At 36.7% G+C, this 19,832-nt stretch overlaps 1 non-coding gene across 1 annotated transcript; it reads left to right on the top strand.

Moving 5' to 3' along the window:
- Window positions 1-2,278: 2,278 nt before the first annotated feature.
- Window positions 2,279-2,353, top strand: Trnat-ugu (transfer RNA threonine (anticodon UGU)). The gene has a single exon. It is a non-coding gene; the product is annotated as a tRNA-Thr (tRNA).
- The last annotated feature ends 17,479 nt before the right edge of the window (window positions 2,354-19,832 follow it).

Here is a 19,832-nt window from a genome sequence, read left to right as displayed (position 1 = left end):
ATATTTTCTTGAGTCCTCACTATAACCTGCAAGGTAGTTACAACTCTCTATTTATCAGAGGAGAAAACTGAAGCACCCAGAAGTAACAAGATTACATAGTAAGTAGATGGTGAGGCTTGACTCCACCACCTTTGCCCCTGTGTGATGTAAGTACTAACCCACTCTACTTTTCTAACACATGCCATGCCAATATTTGCATGAATTAGTGTTTGTATATCCTTCTCATTTTAATAAGCACAAATAAGTTTTATTATGCCCTTGGATAGAATTTCAGTGCTACATAAAAGATATGTGGTGAATTTAAGAAATACTTAGTCATAAGCAACCAGTTGAACAGCCACGCCCTGTAGGACCCCTGGCCGGACTGACTGAGCCCCGTCTCCAGCATCCCTCAGCCGGACCGATCACTCCCTGCCTCCGGGGCCCTAACATGGACTGACTGCTCCCTGCCACCAGGACCCACAGACCGACTAACTGTACCCCGCCTCCAGGATCCTGCAACCACACCAAACACGCCCCACCTCCAGGACCCCTGCCTGACCAACCGCACCCTGCCTCTAGGACTTCCAGCCGACCACATCCACACCCCAAGCTGCAGTTCCCCATTTGCCAACACATTTGGAAGCCAGCGCAGACATCTTGTATCCAATCCTGGAAGCTGTAGCTCCAGTCTTTAGGTGGGGCAAATCCCATCCTGAGACACCTGCTGGAGGCTTGAAGCTCATTGTCAGGTACCTCTCATGAGTCAGGCTACTAAAGACTGGGAGGTTTGAATACTATATGACTATAAGAGTGTAGATTTTCTTTCTTCTCCGTATTGAACAATTTTAAGTTTTTATTTCTTTACTTTTCTTGCTCTCTTTTCCTTTGTTTACCTGTTCCCTCAGAGTCTCTTTCTCCCTTTTTGCATGCTAACAACCAATTTCTTTTGATTATACTCTCACCCTTTCTATTATCTAGAACTTCTGTATATTCTTTTCTTATCCCATTAAGAGCTACATCCTACATCCCTCTGCATCCTCTTTGTCCTCCGTTAGAAACCGCAGACCTTATTGCAAATATGTTTGTTATACTGAAGATAATAATTGAACTCATTCTGATTATTATGACAATATTGTTAATGTCCTCATAGAAACTATTTCGTCTAGAATTGCATACTGTCTGAATCGGGCACTGCTAATATTGATCCCCCCCTTAAAGAAAAGGTTTAGGAAACCTGTAGGGCCACTATAAGCCTATAGGGGGATCTGCACTGCTAGAAGGGAAGATACATGAACAACATGAAAGAACAAGGGAAGAAAATGATCCAAACATGTAGGGAACATCCTCAAGCTTATCTGACAGCAGTCACTGACACCATGGTCTAAGTAAGCCAAACAGTCTGAACAGAGAAACTGAGGTAATGGTAAAGACTCACCATGGAATGAAGGACTTTGTAGCTGTTGAGGCTAAGTTTGAACTGAGGGGAGGCCTCGTTCTGACATGCATCACAGAAAGCTGTGATGTGAGCTCGCCCGCGCTGCCTTGCCTCATGCTGTGTGCAGGAGCTTGCCATTCCCCCAGTCCTTTGTCTCAGACCTGTTGCTGGGCAGAATTGCTTAGGCATGCTTGGTTTGTTTACACTACCTGGACCCTCGACATGTAGTTCACCTATAGGCTGACTCTGTTATACTTTAACAAGCATGTTAACCTGATTGGATAATGTGAGACCCTAAATAAAATTAGATCCGTGCCTTCAGAGCTCGATCTCTGATGCCTGGGTAAGCACGCTGGGAAGGGTAGGCATCGTCGTCCTCACCCTCAGCAAACCCATCTCAGAACATCTACACAAACAAATCTAGATTCTATATTAATAGAATCCAATGACAGTATGGTAGAAGAAATGTCAGAAAAGGACTTCAGATTATACATGATTAAGATGATTCGCATAAGAAACCCAGAATAGCTAAAGCAATCCTTAGCAGAAAGAGTGAAGCAGGGGGTATCGCAATACCAGAACTTCAACTCTACTACAAAGCAATAGTAACAAAAACGGCATGGTATTGGTACCAAAATAGACAGGTAGATCAATGGTACAGAATAGAGGACACGGATACAAACCCAAATAAATACAATTTTCTCATACTAGACAAAGGGGCTAAAAATATGCAATGGAGAAAAGATAGCCTCTTCAACAAATGGTGCTGGGAGAACTGGAAATCCATATGCAACAGAATGAAACTAAACCCATATCTCTCACCATGCACGAAACTAAACTCAAAATGGATTAAGGGGGGCTGGGGAGATAGCTCAGTTGGTAGAGTGCTTGCCTTGTAAGCACAAGGCCCTGGGTTCGAACCCCAGCACCCCCCCAAAAAAAAATGGATTAAGGACCTCGGAATCAGACAGAGACCCTGCAGATTATAGAAGAAAAAGTAGGTCCAGATCTTCAACATGTCAGCTTAGAACCAAACTTCCTCAACAGGATTCCCATAGCACAAGAAATAAAAGCAAGAATCAACAACTGGGATAGATTCAAACTAAAAAGCTTTCTCTCAGCAAAGGAAACTATCAGCAATGTGAAGAAAGAGCCTATAGAGTGGGAGAAAATCTTTGCCAATCATACTTCAGATAGAGCACTAATCTCCAGAATCTATAAAGAACTCAAAAAACTCTACACCAAGAATGCAAATAATCCAATCGACAAATGGGCTAAGGAAATGAATAGACACTTCACAGAAGAAGATGTACAAGCGATCAACAAACATATGGAAAAATGTTCAACATCTCTAGTAATAAGAGAAATGTAAATCAAAACCACCCTAAGATTCCATCTCACCCCAATTAGAATGGTGATTATCAAGAATACAAGCAACAACAGGTGTTGGCGAGGATGTGGGGAGAAAGGTACACTCATACATTGCTGGTGGGGCTGCAAATTAGTGCAGCCACTCTGGAAAGCAGTGTGGAGACTCCTTAGAAAACTTGGAATGGAACCACCATTTGACCCAGCTATCCCACTCCTTGGCCTATACCCAAAGGACTTAAAATCAGCATATTACAGAGATACAGCCACATCAATGTTCATAGCTGCTCAGTTCACAATAGCCAGATTGTGGAACCAACCTAGATGTCCTTCAATTGATGAATGGGTAAAGAAATTGTGGTATATATATACACAATGGAATATTACTCTGCCATAAAGAATGATAAAATTATGGCATTTGCAGGCAAATGGATGAAACTGGAGAATATCATGCTAAGTGAGATAAGCCAATCTCAAAAAACCAAAGGACCAATGATATCGCTAATAAGTGGATGATGACACATAATGGTGGGTGGGAGGGGTAAGTGTTAGGGTTAGAGTGAGGGTTAGGGAGGGGGGCAAGAATGGAGGAAGGAAGGACTGTATAGAGGGAAAAGAGGGGTGGGAGGGGTGGGGGAAAGGGAAAAAATAACAGAATGAATCAAACAACGTTACCCTATGTAAATTTATGATTACACAAATGGTATGTCTTTATGCCATATACAAACAGAGAAACAACATAAACAACATGTATCCCATTTGTTTATAATTAAAAAAAAGATTAAAAAAAAAAAAAAAAGATGATTCGCGAAGCAAAGGATGAGATAAGAGAGCAAATGCAGGCAATGAATGATAATACCAATAAGCTGAAAGAGCCACTGCAGGAAGCAAAAGATCATTTCAACAAAGAGATAGAGATTCTCAAAAAAAAAAAAAAAAAAAAAAAAAAAAAAAAAAAAAAAAAAAAAAAAACCAAATGGAAATCCTTGAAATGAAGGAAACAATAAACCAAATAAAAAACTCAATGGAAAGCATCACCAAAAGACTAGACCACTTGGAAGACAGAACCTCAGACAATGAAGACAAAATATTTAAATCTTGAAAATAAAGTTGCCCAAACAGGGAAGATGATAAGAAATCAGGAACAGAATCTCCAAGAACTCCAAGACATCATGAAAAGACCAAATTTAACAATTATTGGGATTGAGGAAGGCACAGAGATACAAACCAAAGGAATGAGCAACCTATTCAATGTAATAATATCAGAAAATTTCCCAAGCCTGAAGAATGAAATGGAAAATCAATTACAAGAGGCTTACAGAACACCAAATGCACAAAATTACAACAGATCCACACCAAGGCATATTATAATGAAAATGCCTAACATTCAAAATAAAGATAGGATTTTGAAGGCTGTGAGAGAAAAGCATCAGATTACATATAGGGGGAAACCAATACAGATAGCAGCAGACTTCTCAACCCAGACTCTAAAAGCTAGAAGGGCCTGGAACAACATATTTCAAGCTCTGAAAGAACATGGTTGCCAGTCAAGAATCTATACCCAGCAAAACTAACCTTCAGATTTGAAGATGAAATAAAATCCTTCCATGATAAACAAAAGTTAAAAGAATTTACAAATAGAAAGCCTGCGCTACAGAATGTTCTCAACAAAATATTCCATGAGGAGGAAATGAAAAACAACAATGTAGGTCAGCAAAGGGAGGAACTACCTTAGAGAAAAATCCACTCAAAGGAGAAACTAAACCAAGTTAAAAACCAAAAATAAGCCCAAATGACTGGGAATACAAATCATATCTCAATAATAACCCTGAACGTTAATGGCCTAAACTCATCAATCAAAAGACATAGACTGGCAGAATGGATTAAAAAGAAATACCCAACAATATGCTGCCTGCAAGAGACTCATCTCATAGAAAAAGACATCCACAGACTAAAAGTGAAAGGATGGGACAAAACCTACCACGCATATGGACTCAGTAAAAAAGTGGGGGTTTCCATCCTTATATCAGATAAAGTGGAATTCAAGTCAAAGTTAGAAGGAATAAAGAAGGACATTTCATACTGTTTAAGGGAACCATAAGTCAGGAAGACATAACGATCATAAATATTTATGCCCCAAACAATGGTGCATCCCTGTACATCCAACAAATCCTTCTCAATTTCAGGAATCAAATAGACAACAACACAATAATTCTGGGTGACTTTAACACACCCCTGTCACCACTGGATAGATCTTCCAAACTAAAACCAAACAAAGAAACCATAGAACTCAATAACACAATCAATAACCTAGACTTAACAGACATATATAGAATAGTCCATTCATCAACGAGCGAATTCACTTTCTTCTCAGCAGCACATGGAACCTTCTCGAAAATAAACCATATGTTATGCCACAAAGCAGCCCTCAGGAAATGCAAAAAAAAAAAAAAAAATAGAGAAACTGCCTTGTGTTCTATCAGATCATAATGGAATGAGAGTAGAAATCAAAGACAAAATAAAAAACAAAAATTACTCCAACACCTGGAGACTGAATAATATGCTATTGAATGAAACATGGGTAACAGAAAACATCAGGGAGGAGATAAAAAAATTCTTAAAGGTCAATGAGAACGATAATACAGCACATCAAAATCTCTGGGACACTATGAAAGCGGAACTAAGAGGAAAATTAATTGCATGGAGCGCATTCAAGAAAAGAATGAAAAGTCAACAAGTAAATGACCTAACATTACAGCTCAAAGTCCTAGAAAAAGAAGAACAGAATAACAACAAAAGTAGTAGAAGACAGGAAATAATAAGCAACCAGTTGTGTCTCAAGTCAACTATTGTACATGGCTTTAAACATCATTTCCACCACTCTTTGTATACTTGAACCATAGAAAAAAAATTTATTTTGTTAATTTTAATTCTATCACCTAAAAGTAATCACATTTCAATATCCCTTGAACACCACAATGAAGCTAATACAGAACAGGTACTTCCATTTCTTCTTTTTCTCTTTCTCCTTCTTCTTGTTTGTGGTACAGGGTATTGAACCCAGGGGTACTCTACCACTAAGCTATATCCCCAAGCCTCTTTTTTTTAAATTCTAAAATTGACTCAGTAAGTTGGCCAAGCTGGCGTCTAAATGCAACCCTCCTGCTTCAGTCTTCACAGAGTAGCTGGGATCACAGGCATGCACTACCACTCCCAGTTCTGTTTCAATTTATTCTACGAAAAAATGGAGAAACAAAATCAAAGCAGCTGTTGCTCTACCTACCTACCAAATGGAAGAAGCTGTTCCCCAAGGGAAGTTGCTACTTTTAGCAAAGAAAGAGGACTATAGTGAGGTAGGGCTCAACCCCTGCAAGTTTTAAATCCAAGACAGCATCCTAATGCTTTATGATGAGTACACAAACATAAGAGCACGCACACACAAGTTTATACACTATTTTCGATGCCATGTCCAAGGAAACTAGAAAGGAAAGTGCTCACCAAGGAAGTGCTAAAAACCAAAGTATCAAATGGGAATTAATAATAAATGAAGAAAGAATCTGTTTTATTTGAAATAGAAAATAAATACCTTCCTCCTTTTTAATGTCAAACTCATGAAAGCTGGCATTTGTCTTCAATAGTTACAAATCCTCAGAAGGAATCTGGCCTAATTTCACAGATAACATATGTAGATTTGTACCTGTGGAGTTTATTGTGACAAATTAACATTTTGTACTGGTTTCTCCCTGCTGCCTGGCATTCACTGTTGCCAATTCCTCCCACTATTGGCTGCCATTTTGGCGACTCTGTTAAGCATTGGCTACTGAACTAGACAGTTCAAAAATATTTTCAATAACGTGTTAAAAAATGACAAATAAATTATAACATATTGTTGAATAAAATGCAAAACCTCCCACTGAAAAAAACACCACCTCATGCTCCAAAATTTTATCATGCATTTTTAAGACAAAAAGTTTTCTTTGGGTGACCTACTAGTCTAAAAATACTTATGCCCCGAATCCTTTACATTAACAAAGATGATCAGAAGTTAATTATTTTATAATTGTTTATGTCAATGCAAAGTAAAGTTACATGGATCTTAGCTCTGACTTATCAAAAAATGTGTTATAAAATATTCTGTCATTTAATACTCATTGATAATCAAAAATAAATTTCTACATTCTTAATAAATTCTGATTCCTATCATTCAAAAATGGGGACATTCTATTTACCATATTAGGCCATGCCTTTGGAAGTTTTAAATGTTTTCATGTGGATCCCATTATGAAATTATTTTCTAGACTTCCATTAGCTATAAAATATATTTATTACAAAACAGATGGGTTTTTTATGTTGTTTTATTTTAGATACTTCTAAAGAAGCCCTTCCTATAGCATCTCATAACTGAATATTGCCTTTTATTTACCCCAGAATCACTTTCACTGGTTATTGTGATAATACTACATGTACTAAGAGTGCAGATAATTTTTTCAAGACACTTATTTCAGTTCCTTTTGAATGTATACCTAGAAGTAGGATTGCTGGATCATATGATAGTTCAATTTTAGTTTTCTGAGAAAACTCCATACTGATTTCCCTTTTCACTTTTTTCCACAGTTGTACAGTATTATATTCTGTTCTATGGATTTATAATCCATAATTTATCCAAGTAATCTCCTGCTGTTGAATAGCTGAATCATTTCCAGTATTTTTCTCCTTTAAAAATCTGCAATGAAAAACTTCATACTGCTTTATTTCTTAAGTGTAGAGATTTATCTATAGCATAAATTCTCAGAAGTAAAAATACTGGGTTACAAGGTAAAATGAATTGATAATTTTGCCTCCCATAAAGTTATACTGATTTGTATTCATGCCAATGATATATAAGAGAGCCTGTTTACCCGCAGATTTGCCAATAGAGTGTATTCACTGTACATTCTATAAATATAAAATAATTAAATAAAAATTTGAATATTTCTGATTCCATCATTAGAACACAAAGTATAGTTTTTTAATATTTCAAAACATTCTTAGAAAGAATGGGACACTAATTCTTTTAATGTTAGAGTGCCTGCACTCCTCTATCATCACATTCATATACTTTCTTTGAGAAAAATAGTGTCAGGAATGATGTGAATATTTTATGTGCCTACATTCTTTGTTAAAATTTTAGTTCAGTTTGATAATTATTGATATTTACTAGTCTGTTTGAAAAGCATGAATAAAAAGCCATGTTTATAAAATTTAGTTATGCAGTTATATTTTTTGAATAAAAATTAGTATGAATTTAGTATGAAATTAATATGAATCCCCAAATTTCTCAGTTGTCTAGTGACAATGATTTAAAACTATGTAAAAATTAAAACAGAAAAGAAAGCAGTAATCACAAGCTCACCACTTTAAATACACAATTTAAAATAGAAATGCCTAGGCAATTCTGTGGTCCCTAGTTGTGAGTGTGTCAAATTTGCTAGTTAAGATTAGCCCTGGATCATCAATGATTATTACCATCATTTATTAACTTGAAGCTCTTCAAGGTGCTATGTAAATTTGTGGCATTAATTTTCTACCAAATATAGATGATCATAGGTGTCAATATTAAACCATTTGGATTGAATTTTGGCCCTGCTACTTGCTAGTTGTGTGATCTTGAGTAAATTAATCTCTTTAAGGCTTAGTATTTTTACATATAAAATAATGCTAAGAGAAGCAGCTGCTTCTTCATAGTGTACCTCTTCAGAGTGAAAATTAAAGTGGGTAATGCTTATAAAGAACTTATAAGAGTGTGTAGTATCGAGCATGCCTTCAATTAAAAGTAAATGTTTACATGCTTTGACTTAGGGTTCTTTCCAATATTGTGCTACACTTGTAATCCTTCATTTTTAAAAATATCTATTTAAGGGTCTTCACTTAGTTCAGTGGTAGAGCACTTGTCTAGCATGCACATGCCTATATAACACATTTGAAAATTCAGATTAGCTGGGTGCATACCTGTAATCCCTATTATTTGGGGCCCTTGGTTCAATCCCAGAAGCACAACACACACACACACACACACACACACACAAATACATACTTACATATACTTTAAAAAACAAAACCCCACACAATCAGATGTCACATAAGCCTTATCTGTGAAGCCTGAGAGACTGAAGTTGCACATAGGATTCTTTGCCTGCGGATCTAGTATTCCTGGTCTCTGGTTTTCAAACTGAATTCTGTAGAACATTAAAATTCTAAGGAGGTTCTTTAAGGGTTTGCAAATGTTTGATTAGAATTTTGCATTAAAACTATGATTTAGAAAACAATGGGAACTTCCTCTCCTTTTATTCTTTTGAGGTACTTGGTGTTGAACCTAGGACTTCGCATATACTAGGCAAGTGCTCTACCTCTGAATTACATCCAGCCCTTTTTATTTTGAGATAGGGTCTTGCTAAGTTGCCAAGACTGTCTTCCAACTTGCAATCCTCCTGCCCCAGCCTCCCAAGTAACTGGCACTATAGGTGTGCACCAGCTAATCTGAATTTTCAAATGTGTTATATAGGCATATCCTAGAGGCCACCAACAAATTGATATTTGTATTGCCAGATAATTAATTTTTGTTCAAACCTCAGAATACAGCTTCCCATACCTTGTGTTTAAAGACTATCCAGAAAATGAAGCTATTAACTACCTGTCAGAATGTGGATGAATCAGAATGTTTTCTACACTTCACAGTCAAAACAAATCCATACATAAAATATATAGTAAGGCTATCTCCAATACCTGATTTCATATCTGGACCAATCAAAACACCCCCTGTTCTTGCAGACTGATTTACTAAAATTGTATTCTATAATTTGATACTATAAAACAGCATCATATGATTTTGTCTAACAGCCAGGAGCTGAGGCACATGCCTGTAATCCCAGCATCTGGGGAGGCTGAGGTGGGAGGATCACAAGATCATGGCCAGCCTCAGCAACTTAGCAAGACCCTATGCAATTTGGATAGAACCTGTCTCAAAAGCTGATGATGCAGTTCAGCAGTAAAGCATCTCTGGATTCAGTCACCAGTACCAAAAAGGAAAGACAGAATAGTGTTAGGTAAATAAGACATACCACATAGTCATAATGCTTCTCTTGAAAACATCCACATTATAATATGAAGTTCACAGGTACTTTTTTTTTAAAGCATTCTTTTTTTTTTAACCTTTATTTGTTTATTTATTTTTACGTGGTGCTGAGAATTGAACCCAGTGCCTCACACATGCTAGGCAAGCACTCTACCACTGAGCCCCAGCCCCAGCCCCTCACAGGTACTTTTAATGTATGTCTACATTAAGGTGATAACGTACCATTTGTTTGTTTATATATTTATTTATCTATTTATTTATTTTTGCAGTATTGGGGGTTGAACCCAGAAGTGCTCTACCACTGAGGCACATTCTCAGTCATTTCTAATTTTTTTTTATGTTGAGGTAGGGCCTTGCTAAGTTGCCCAGATAAGTCTTGAACTTGTGATCCTCCTGCCTCAGACTTTATGCCCTTTGAAAGAACAATTTTCACAAACAAATTTAGTGTTCAGAAAACACTGTTAGAAAGTTTTAATGTGTCTGTAAGTGATATCAGAATATTTGGAATACAGTGACTTGTTAAATTACCATTCTCTTTTCTTCCTTGGAAGACTCTTCTTTAAAAAAGAAGCTGACACCGGGCATGGTGGCACAGGGCCTGTAATCCCATAAACTTGGGAGGCTAAGGAAAGAGGATTGAAAGTTCAAGGTCAGCTTCAGCAACTTAGCGAGGCCCTAAGCAACTAAAGAGAGACCCTACCCCAAAATAAAAAGGGCTGGGACTGAGCTCAGTAGTAAAGTGCCTCAGGTTCAATCCCTGGTATCCCTGGTACCAAAAAACAAAACAAAACAAAACAAAAAAACCCCAGCAGTAGTCGACTTAAAAATATATTAATATATTGGGCAGCATTTTATTGTTAATGGAATATTATAAGAAAAACAACAAAAATGTTAAATAGTAATATAGTAATGTTGAAAAATGATTTTGTAAATATTATATCCATTTAAGATATGTAAAACTTTAGATGGTTAATTTTATTAAGTTCTTAATTATCATTCTTAGATTTCTAAAAATTTTCTTTTGATTATTTAGATATAACAATTGACATCAGCCCAAAGTTGTAGCAAAAGGTGTATAAACCTTTCTCCCTGAGGTTGGGGATATAGCTGTTGGTAGAGTGTCTACCTCACATTCACAAAGCACTGGGTTCAATCCCCAGCACCCCAAAAAAACAAAAGAAAAAATCTCTCCCTCTGATACATGTATTAAAACATAGTTTATTCATTTTAATTTCCATAGTTACTTTTCATAAATATACCTAAATTTAGTCATTCCTTTCTCATAGATAATAAGGTTTTCCTTCCACACTATTGCAATGTTGTGAAAATATTCTTTTATCTACTTTTACACATCTACTAAAGTTCCTCTAGGATTTATAAATGGAAGTAGAATTGCTGGGCTATAAAATCATAGTATTTTCTTTCTTTCCTTAAAATGTTTTCATTCTAAAATAGATTAAATACACAAAGGGTACTATATGATGCCTCTATATCATTTAAAGAATGATATTTAAAGAATTTAAAATCTTTCAAAAATAACAAAGTCATCAGTGTACCTACTGTCCTGTTTAATAATACATGGATTAGTAAGACATCATAAAAAGTTCTTTTTAACACTTAAAAATAATGAGAATGAAAGTATTTTTTATTGACATTTGAAATCCAAAAATCACAAGCAGCACCCATTGCAGAACACAAAAGGAAGTTTGTGATTTTTAATATGATCTTGAGAAAATAAAAAGATAAACACACTTTGCATTTAACTTGAAAAAAATCAAGAAATTTAAAAAACACTAAACTTCATATGGAATATCAAGGAACCCAAGTAGTGAAAACAATCTTAGGAAAAAAATTGGAGGCCTCACATTTCCAGATTTTATTTTTTATTACTTATTTATTTATTATTATATTTTGTTACCAGGAGTTGAAGCCGGGAGTGTTTAACCATTAAGCCGCAGCCCAGACTTTTTATGTTTCATTTTGAGACAGAATCTCACTAAGTTGCTTAGGGCCTTTCTACGTTGCTGAGGCTGGCTTTCAACTTGCAATCCTCCTGCCTCAGCCTCCCAAGCCGCTGGGATTACAGGCATGCACCACCACACCCAACACAGATTTTAAGACGTGCTACAAATAACAGTAATCAAGATGATCTGGTGGTAGCTGGAGCTGTAACTCAGTGGTAGAGCACTTGTCTAGCATGTGTGAGGCACTGGGTTTGATCCTCAGCACCACATTGAAAATAAATAAATAAATTTTCTTTTTAAAAATTATTTTTGTTCTAATTAGTTATACATGACAGAATGTATTTATGCATTTTGATATATCATACATAAATTGAATATAATTTTTTTATTTTTCTTATTGTACATATTGTAGGATCACATTGGTCATGCAGTCATATATGTACATGAGGTATTAATGTCTGATTTACTCTACTATCCTTCCTACCCCCATACCCCTTCCCCTTCCCTTCACCCCCCCTACCTAATCTAAAGTAACTCTTCTTCCCTAGCACCACATTCCCCCTTTTTGTGAATTAGAATCCTCATATCAGACAAAACATTTGGGCTTTGGTTTGGGGAGTTTGGCTTATTTCACTTAGCATGATATTCTCCAACTCCATTCATTTACCAGCAAATGTCATAATTTCATTCTTCTTTAAAGCTGAGTAATATTCCATTATATATATAATGGAATATGTATATATAATATATATTATGGAATATATATATATAATATATATATTATGGAATATATATAATATATATTATGGAATATATATAATATATATATATTATGGAATATATATATATCACATTTTCTTTATTCATTCATCTGTTGAAGGGCACCTAGGTTGACTCTATAATTTAATTTGTGAGCTGAGCTGCTATAAACATTGATGTGGCTGCATTATTGTAGTATGCTGATTTTAAGTTCTTTGGGTATAAACTGAGGAGTGGGATAGCTGAGTCAAATGGTGGGTCCATTCCAGGTTTTCTGAGGAATCTCCATTCTACTTTCCAGAGTGACTGCACCAATTTGCAACTCCACCAGCAATGCATAAGTGTGCCTTTTCCCCCACACCCTTGTCAACATTTATTGTTGCTTGTATTCTTAATAATTGCCATTCTGATTGGAGTGAGATGAAATCTTAGAGTAGTTTCAATTTGCATTTCTCTAATTGCTAGAGATGGTAAACATTTTGTCATGTTTGTTGATTGATTGTATATCTTCTGTGAAGTGTCTGCTCAGTTCCTTGACCCATTTTTTGATTGGGTTATTTGGTTTTTTGGTGTTAAGTTTGATGGTATGGTGGTAATGGCATAAATGCCAACACATAGACCAATAGAACAGAGTAGAGAGCCCTAAAATAAGGTCCTGCATATGCAGTACAGGATCTTTGACAAGAGTATCAAGACTACACTATGGGAAAAAAGTTTCTTTAATAAATGGTGTTTAATAAATGGTGTTGCATATATGCATAAGAATGAAGTTGGATCCTTACCTTACATCATGTACAAGAGTTAACTCAAAATGAATTAAAGTTCTATATTTTGGGAGGATCAAGGACTCAACAATTCAGCTACATTCCCGGTCCTCAAAGATCTAAATGTAAGAATTCAAATTATAAAATTCATAGAAGAAAATAAAGGGAAAAATCTTTAGGACATTGGATTTGGCAGTGATTATTTGGATAAGACACCCAAAGCACAGGCAATAAAAGCAAACGTACACAAATGGGTCTACCTCAAACTTTAAACCTATACATATCGAGCTTCTCCAGGTTCTCGGAACGGAACTGGCCCGCTAGTGAGAGCCTTTCTGACCAGAACAAGCTCCGAGTCCTGGAGCCCCTGCAGTGCAGCGTACTCCAGCAACGAACCAGCGGTGAGATCCGCAAACAGTCTCTGGGATTAGGGCAGGGCAGCCAGAGACCTCTTCAGGCGGCTCGGCCCACTCCAGCTGCAGGCTCTCTTCACGGGGCGATCCAAGATGGTGGCCTAGAGGGAGACTGCACCCCCAGTCGCTCCAGAACCCTGGAGTTAAGAAGGGGAGGCATTGAGAGACTCGGACTGAAATAGAGCCACGGGTGAGTCTGCCCACTGGGTAAAGCTCGGCCCGGGTGGCAGGCCCAGATAGAGGTGGCTTATTGGAGCCGGGCAGGGCAGCTAGAGTCTTCCCAAGGTAGCCTTCCACACTCCGGCAGTGGGCTCCTCCCACACGGCCAGCTGCACGGTGCAGGCCCACAGTGAGAGCATTTCCGCACAGAGCCAGTTCCAAACCGTGGAACCAGTAGGGGGCTAGGGGCAGTTTTCTTCGGATGAGCTGCTTTATCAGATTCCTCCAAGACATCAGGCTACTGAAGGCTGGGAGGTGATACACTGGAAATCTACCAGAACACTATAAGCCAGTAGCGGAAAACTGCAATATCTCAGGGTCCCACTGACAACTGACCAATATGAGAAAACAAGGGAAGAAAATGTCCCAAACAAACCTAGATACTACATCAATAAAACCCAACGACAGCACAGCAGAAGAAATGTCAGAAAGGGAGTTCAGAATGTACGTAATTAAAATGATCAGGGAAGCTAAGGAGGAGATGAAAGAGCAAATGCAGGCATTGAAGGAGGAGATGAAAGAGCAAATGCAGGCATTAAATGATCGCACCAATCAACAGTTAAAAGACCAAATACGGGAAGCAAGAGATCATTTCAATAAAGAGTTAAAGATACTGAAAAAAAAAACAAACTGAAATACTTGAAATGAAGAAAACAATAAACCAAGTTAAAAACTCCATAGAAAGCATAACTAATAGAATAGAACACCTGGAAGACAGAACCTCAGACATTGAAGACAAATTATTTAATCTTGAAAGCAAAGTTGACCAAACAGAAAAGATGGTAAGAAATCATGAACAGAATCTACAAGAATTATGGGATATCATGAAAAGGCCAAATTTAAGAATTATTGGGATTGAGGAAGGCTTAGAGAAACAAACCAAAGGAATGAACAATCTATTCAATGAAATAATAACAGAAAATTTCCCAAATCTGAAGAATGAAATGGAAAACCAAGTACAAGAGGCTTATAGAACTCCAAACATACAAAATTACAACAGACCCACACCAAGGCACATTATTATGAAAATACCTAACATACAAAATAAAGACAGAATTTTAAAGGCCACGAGAGAAAAGAATCAAATTACATTCAGAGGGAAGCCAATAAGAATATCAGCAGATTTTTCAATCCAGACCCTAAAAGCTAGAAGGGCCTGGAACAACATATACCAAGCCCTGAAAGAAAACGGATGCCAACCAAGAATCTTATACCCAGCAAAACTTACCTTCAAATTTGACGATGAAATAAGATCCTTCCATGATAAACAAAAGCTAAAGGAATTTACAAAAAGAAAGCCAGCATTACAGAACATTCTCAGCAAAATATTCCATGAGGAAGAGATGAAAAACAACGATGCAAATCAGCAACAGGAGGCGCTAGCCTAAAGGAATAGCCAAATAAAGGAGAAACCAAATCATGTCAAAAACAAATATGAGTCAATTGACTGGGAATACAAATCATATCACAATAATAACCCTGAATGTTAATGGACTGAATTCATCAATCAAAAGACACAGACTGGCAGATTGGATTAAAAAGAAAAATCCAACAATATGCTGCCTGCAAGAGACTCACCTCATAGAAAGAGACACCCATAGACTAAAGGTGAAAGGATGGGGAAAAACATACCATGCACACGGACACAGCAAAAAAGCTGGAGTATCCATCCTCATCTCAGATAATGTGGACTTCAAACCAAAACTAGTCAGAAGGGATAAAGAAGGACATTACATGCTGCTTAAGGGAAGCATAAATCAGCAAGACATAACAATCATAAATATCTATGCCCCGAACATTGGCTCATCCACGTACGTCAAACAAATCCTTCTCAATTACAGAATTCAAATAGACCACAACACAATAATACTAGGCGATTTTAACACACCTCTCTCACCACTGGATAGATTGTCCAAACAAAAATTGAATAAAGAAACTATAGATCTCAACAACACAATCAGCAATTTAGACTTAACGGACATATATAGAATATACCATCCAACAAAGAACGAATACACTTTCTTCTCAGCAGCACATGGATCCTTCTCTAAAATAGACCATATTTTATGCCACAAAGCTACTGTTAGCAAATACAAGAAGATAGAGATACTACCTTGTACTCTATCAGATCATAATGGATTGAAATTAGAAATAAATGACAGAATAAAAAACAGAAACTTCTCCAATACCTGGAGACTAAATAATACACTATTATATGATGAATGGATAACAGAAGACATCAGGAGGGAAATAAAAAAATTCTTAGAAGTAAACGAGAACAAAGACACATCATATCAAAATCTCTGGGACACTATGAAAGCAGTACTTAGAGGAAGATTTATTTCATGGGGTGCATTCAAAAAAAGAAGTAGAAATCAACAAATAAACGACTTAACACTACAGCTCAAAGCACTAGAAAAAGAAGAGCAGACCAATACCAAAAGTAGTAGAAGACAGGAAATAGTTAAAATCAGAGCCGAAATCAACGAAATCGAAACAAAAGAAACAATTGGAAAAATTAACAAAATAAATAGTTGGTTCTTTGAAAAAATAAATAAAATTGATAAACCCTTAGCCACACTAACAAAGAGAAAGAGGGAGAAAACTCAAATTACTAAAATTCGGAATGAACAAGGAAACATCACAACAGACACGAGTGAAATACAAAACATAATTAGAAGCTATTTCGAAAATCTATACTCTAACAAAACAGAAAACCTCGAAGACATCAACAAATTTCTAGAGACATATGAACTACCTAAACTGAACGAGGAGGACATACACAACTTAAATAAACCAATTTCAAGCAATGAAATAGAAGAGGTCATCAAAAGCCTACCAACAAAGAAAAGTCCAGGACCAGATGGGTTCTCAGCCGAGTTCTACAAAACCTTTAAAGAAGAGCTCATTCCAATACTTCTCAAACTATTCCATGAAATAGAAGAGGAGGGAACCCTCCCAAACTCGTTCTATGAAGCCAATATCACCCTGATACCTAAACCAGACAGAGACACATCGAGGAAGGAAAATTTCAGACCAATATCCTTAATGAATATCGATGCAAAAATTCTCAACAAAATTTTAGCAAATCGCATACAAATATATATTAAAAAGATAGTGCACCACGATCAAGTGGGTTTTATCCCAGGGATGCAAGGTTGGTTCAACATTCGGAAATCAATAAATGTCATTCACCATATCAACAGACTTAAAGTTAAGAATCACATGATTATTTCAATAGATGCAGAAAAAGCATTTGATAAAATACAGCATCCCTTCATGCTCAAAACACTAGAAAAAATTGGGGTAGTGGGAACATTCCTAAACATTATAAAGGCCATCTACGCTAAGCCCATGGCTAATATCATTCTAAATGGTGAAAAACTGAAAGCGTTCCCCCTAAAAACTGGAACAAGGCAGGGATGCCCTCTTTCACCGCTTCTATTCAACATCATCCTTGAGACTCTAGCCAGAGCAATCAGACAAACCAAAGAAATTAAAGGGATACGAATAGGAAAAGAAGAACTCAAACTATCCCTGTTCGCTGATGACATGATTATATATTTAGAGGAACCTGGAAATTCCACCAGAAAACTTTTAGAACTCATAAGTGAATTCAGTAAGTAGCAGGTTACAAGATCAATGCTCATAAATCCAATGCATTTTTATACATAAGTGATGAATCTTCAGAAAGAGAAATTAGGAAAACTACCCCATTCACAATAGCATCGAAAAAAATAAAATACTTGGGAATCAATCTCACAAAAGAGGTGAAAGACCTCTACAATGAGAACTACAGAACACTAAAGAAAGAAATTCAAGAAAACCTTAGAAGATGGAAAGATCTCCCATGTTCCTGGATAGGCAGAATTAATATCGTCAAAATGGCTATACTACCTAAAGTGCTATACAGATTCAATGTAATTCCAATTAAAATCCCAATGATGTACCTTGCAGAAATAGAGCAAGCAATTATGAAATTCATCTGGAAGAATAAAAAACCTAGAATAGCTAAAGCAATCCTCAGTAGCAAGAGCGAAGCAGGGGGTATTGCAATACCAGATCTTCAACTCTACTACAAAGCAATAGTAACAAAAACGGCATGGTATTGGTACCAAAATAGACAGGTAGATCAATGGTACAGAATAGAGGACATGGACACAAACCCAAATAAATACAATTTTCTCATACTAGACAAAGGTTCCAACAATATGCAATGGAGAAAAGATAGCCTCTTCAACAAAGGTGCTGGGAAAACTGGAAAACCATATGCAATAGAATGAAATTAAACCCCTATCTCTCACCCTACACAAAACTCAACTCAAAATGGATCAAGGACCTCGGAATCAGACCAGAGACCCTGCATCTTATAGAAGAAAAAGTAGGTCCAAATCTTCAACTTGTTGGCTCAGGATCAGATTTCCTTAACAGGACTCCCATAGCACAAGAAATAAAAGCAAGAATCAACAACTGGGATAGATTCAAACTAAAAAGCTTTCTCTCAGCAAAGGAAACTATCAGAAATGTGAAGAGAGAGCCTACAGAGTGGGAGAATATCTTTGCCAACCATACCTCAGATAGAGCGCTAATTTCCAGAATCTATAAAGAACTCAAAAAACTCTACACGAAGAATACAAATAATCCAATCAACAAATGGGCTAAGGAAATGAGCAGACACTTCACAGAAGAAGATGTACAAGTAATCAACAGATATATGAAAAAATGTTCAACATCCCTAGTAATAAGGGAAATGCAAATCAAAACTACCCTAAGATTTCATCTCACCCCAATTAGAATGGCAATTATCAAGAATACAAGCAACAATAGGTGTTGGCGAGGATGTGGTGAAAAAGGAACACTCATACATTGCTGGTGGGGTTGCAAATTAGTGCAGCCACTCTGGAAAGCAGTGTGGAGATGCCTCAGAAAGCTTGGAATGGAAACACCATTTGACCCAGCTATCCCACTCCTTGGCCTATACCCAAAGGACTTAAAATCAGCATACTACAGAGATACAGCCACATCAATGTTCATTGCTGCTCAATTCACCATAGCCAGATTGTGGAACCAACCTAGATGCCCTTCAGTTGATGAATGGATAAAGAAACTGTGGCATATTTATACAATGGAATATTACTCCACAATGAAGAATGATAAAATTATGGCATTTGTAGGCAAATGGTCGAAATTGGAGAATATCATGCTAAGTGAGATAAGCCAATCTCAAAAAATTAAAGGACGAATGATCTCGCTGATAAGCGGATGAGGACATATAATGGGGGGTGGGAGGGGCTAGCATTAGGTTTAGGGTTAGGTTTAGAGTTAGGCTAAGGACAGCGGCAAGAATGAAGGAAAGAAGGACTGTGTAGAGGGAAAAGAGGGGTGGGAGGGGTGGGGGGAGGGGAAAAATAAAATAAACATCATTACCCTATGTAAATGTAAAAAAATAAAAAAAATTTAAAAAAAAATAAATAAAAAAATAAAACTATACATATCAAGGGAAGCAATTAATAGAGTGAAAAGGCAGCTTATGGGATGGGAGAAAATGTACGCAAATCACATACATGAGAGGAGTTAATATCCAGTATATATAAGAGATTTCTACAAATTCAACAAAAAATAATCCAACTAAAAAAACAATGGGTGAGGGCTCGGGCTGTAGCTCAGTGGTAGAACACTTACCTGGCATGTGTGAGGCACTGGATTCGATCCTCAGCACCACATAAAAATAAATAAATAAAGATATTGTGTCCATCCACAATTAAAAGTATTTAAACAAAATGGGTGAAGGAATTGAATACACAATTCTCTAAAGAA

This window comes from Sciurus carolinensis, chromosome 6 (assembly GCF_902686445.1).
Source record: "Sciurus carolinensis chromosome 6, mSciCar1.2, whole genome shotgun sequence".
NCBI lineage: Eukaryota > Metazoa > Chordata > Mammalia > Rodentia > Sciuridae > Sciurus > Sciurus carolinensis.
This window is presented reverse-complemented; position numbering and strand designations above follow the sequence as displayed.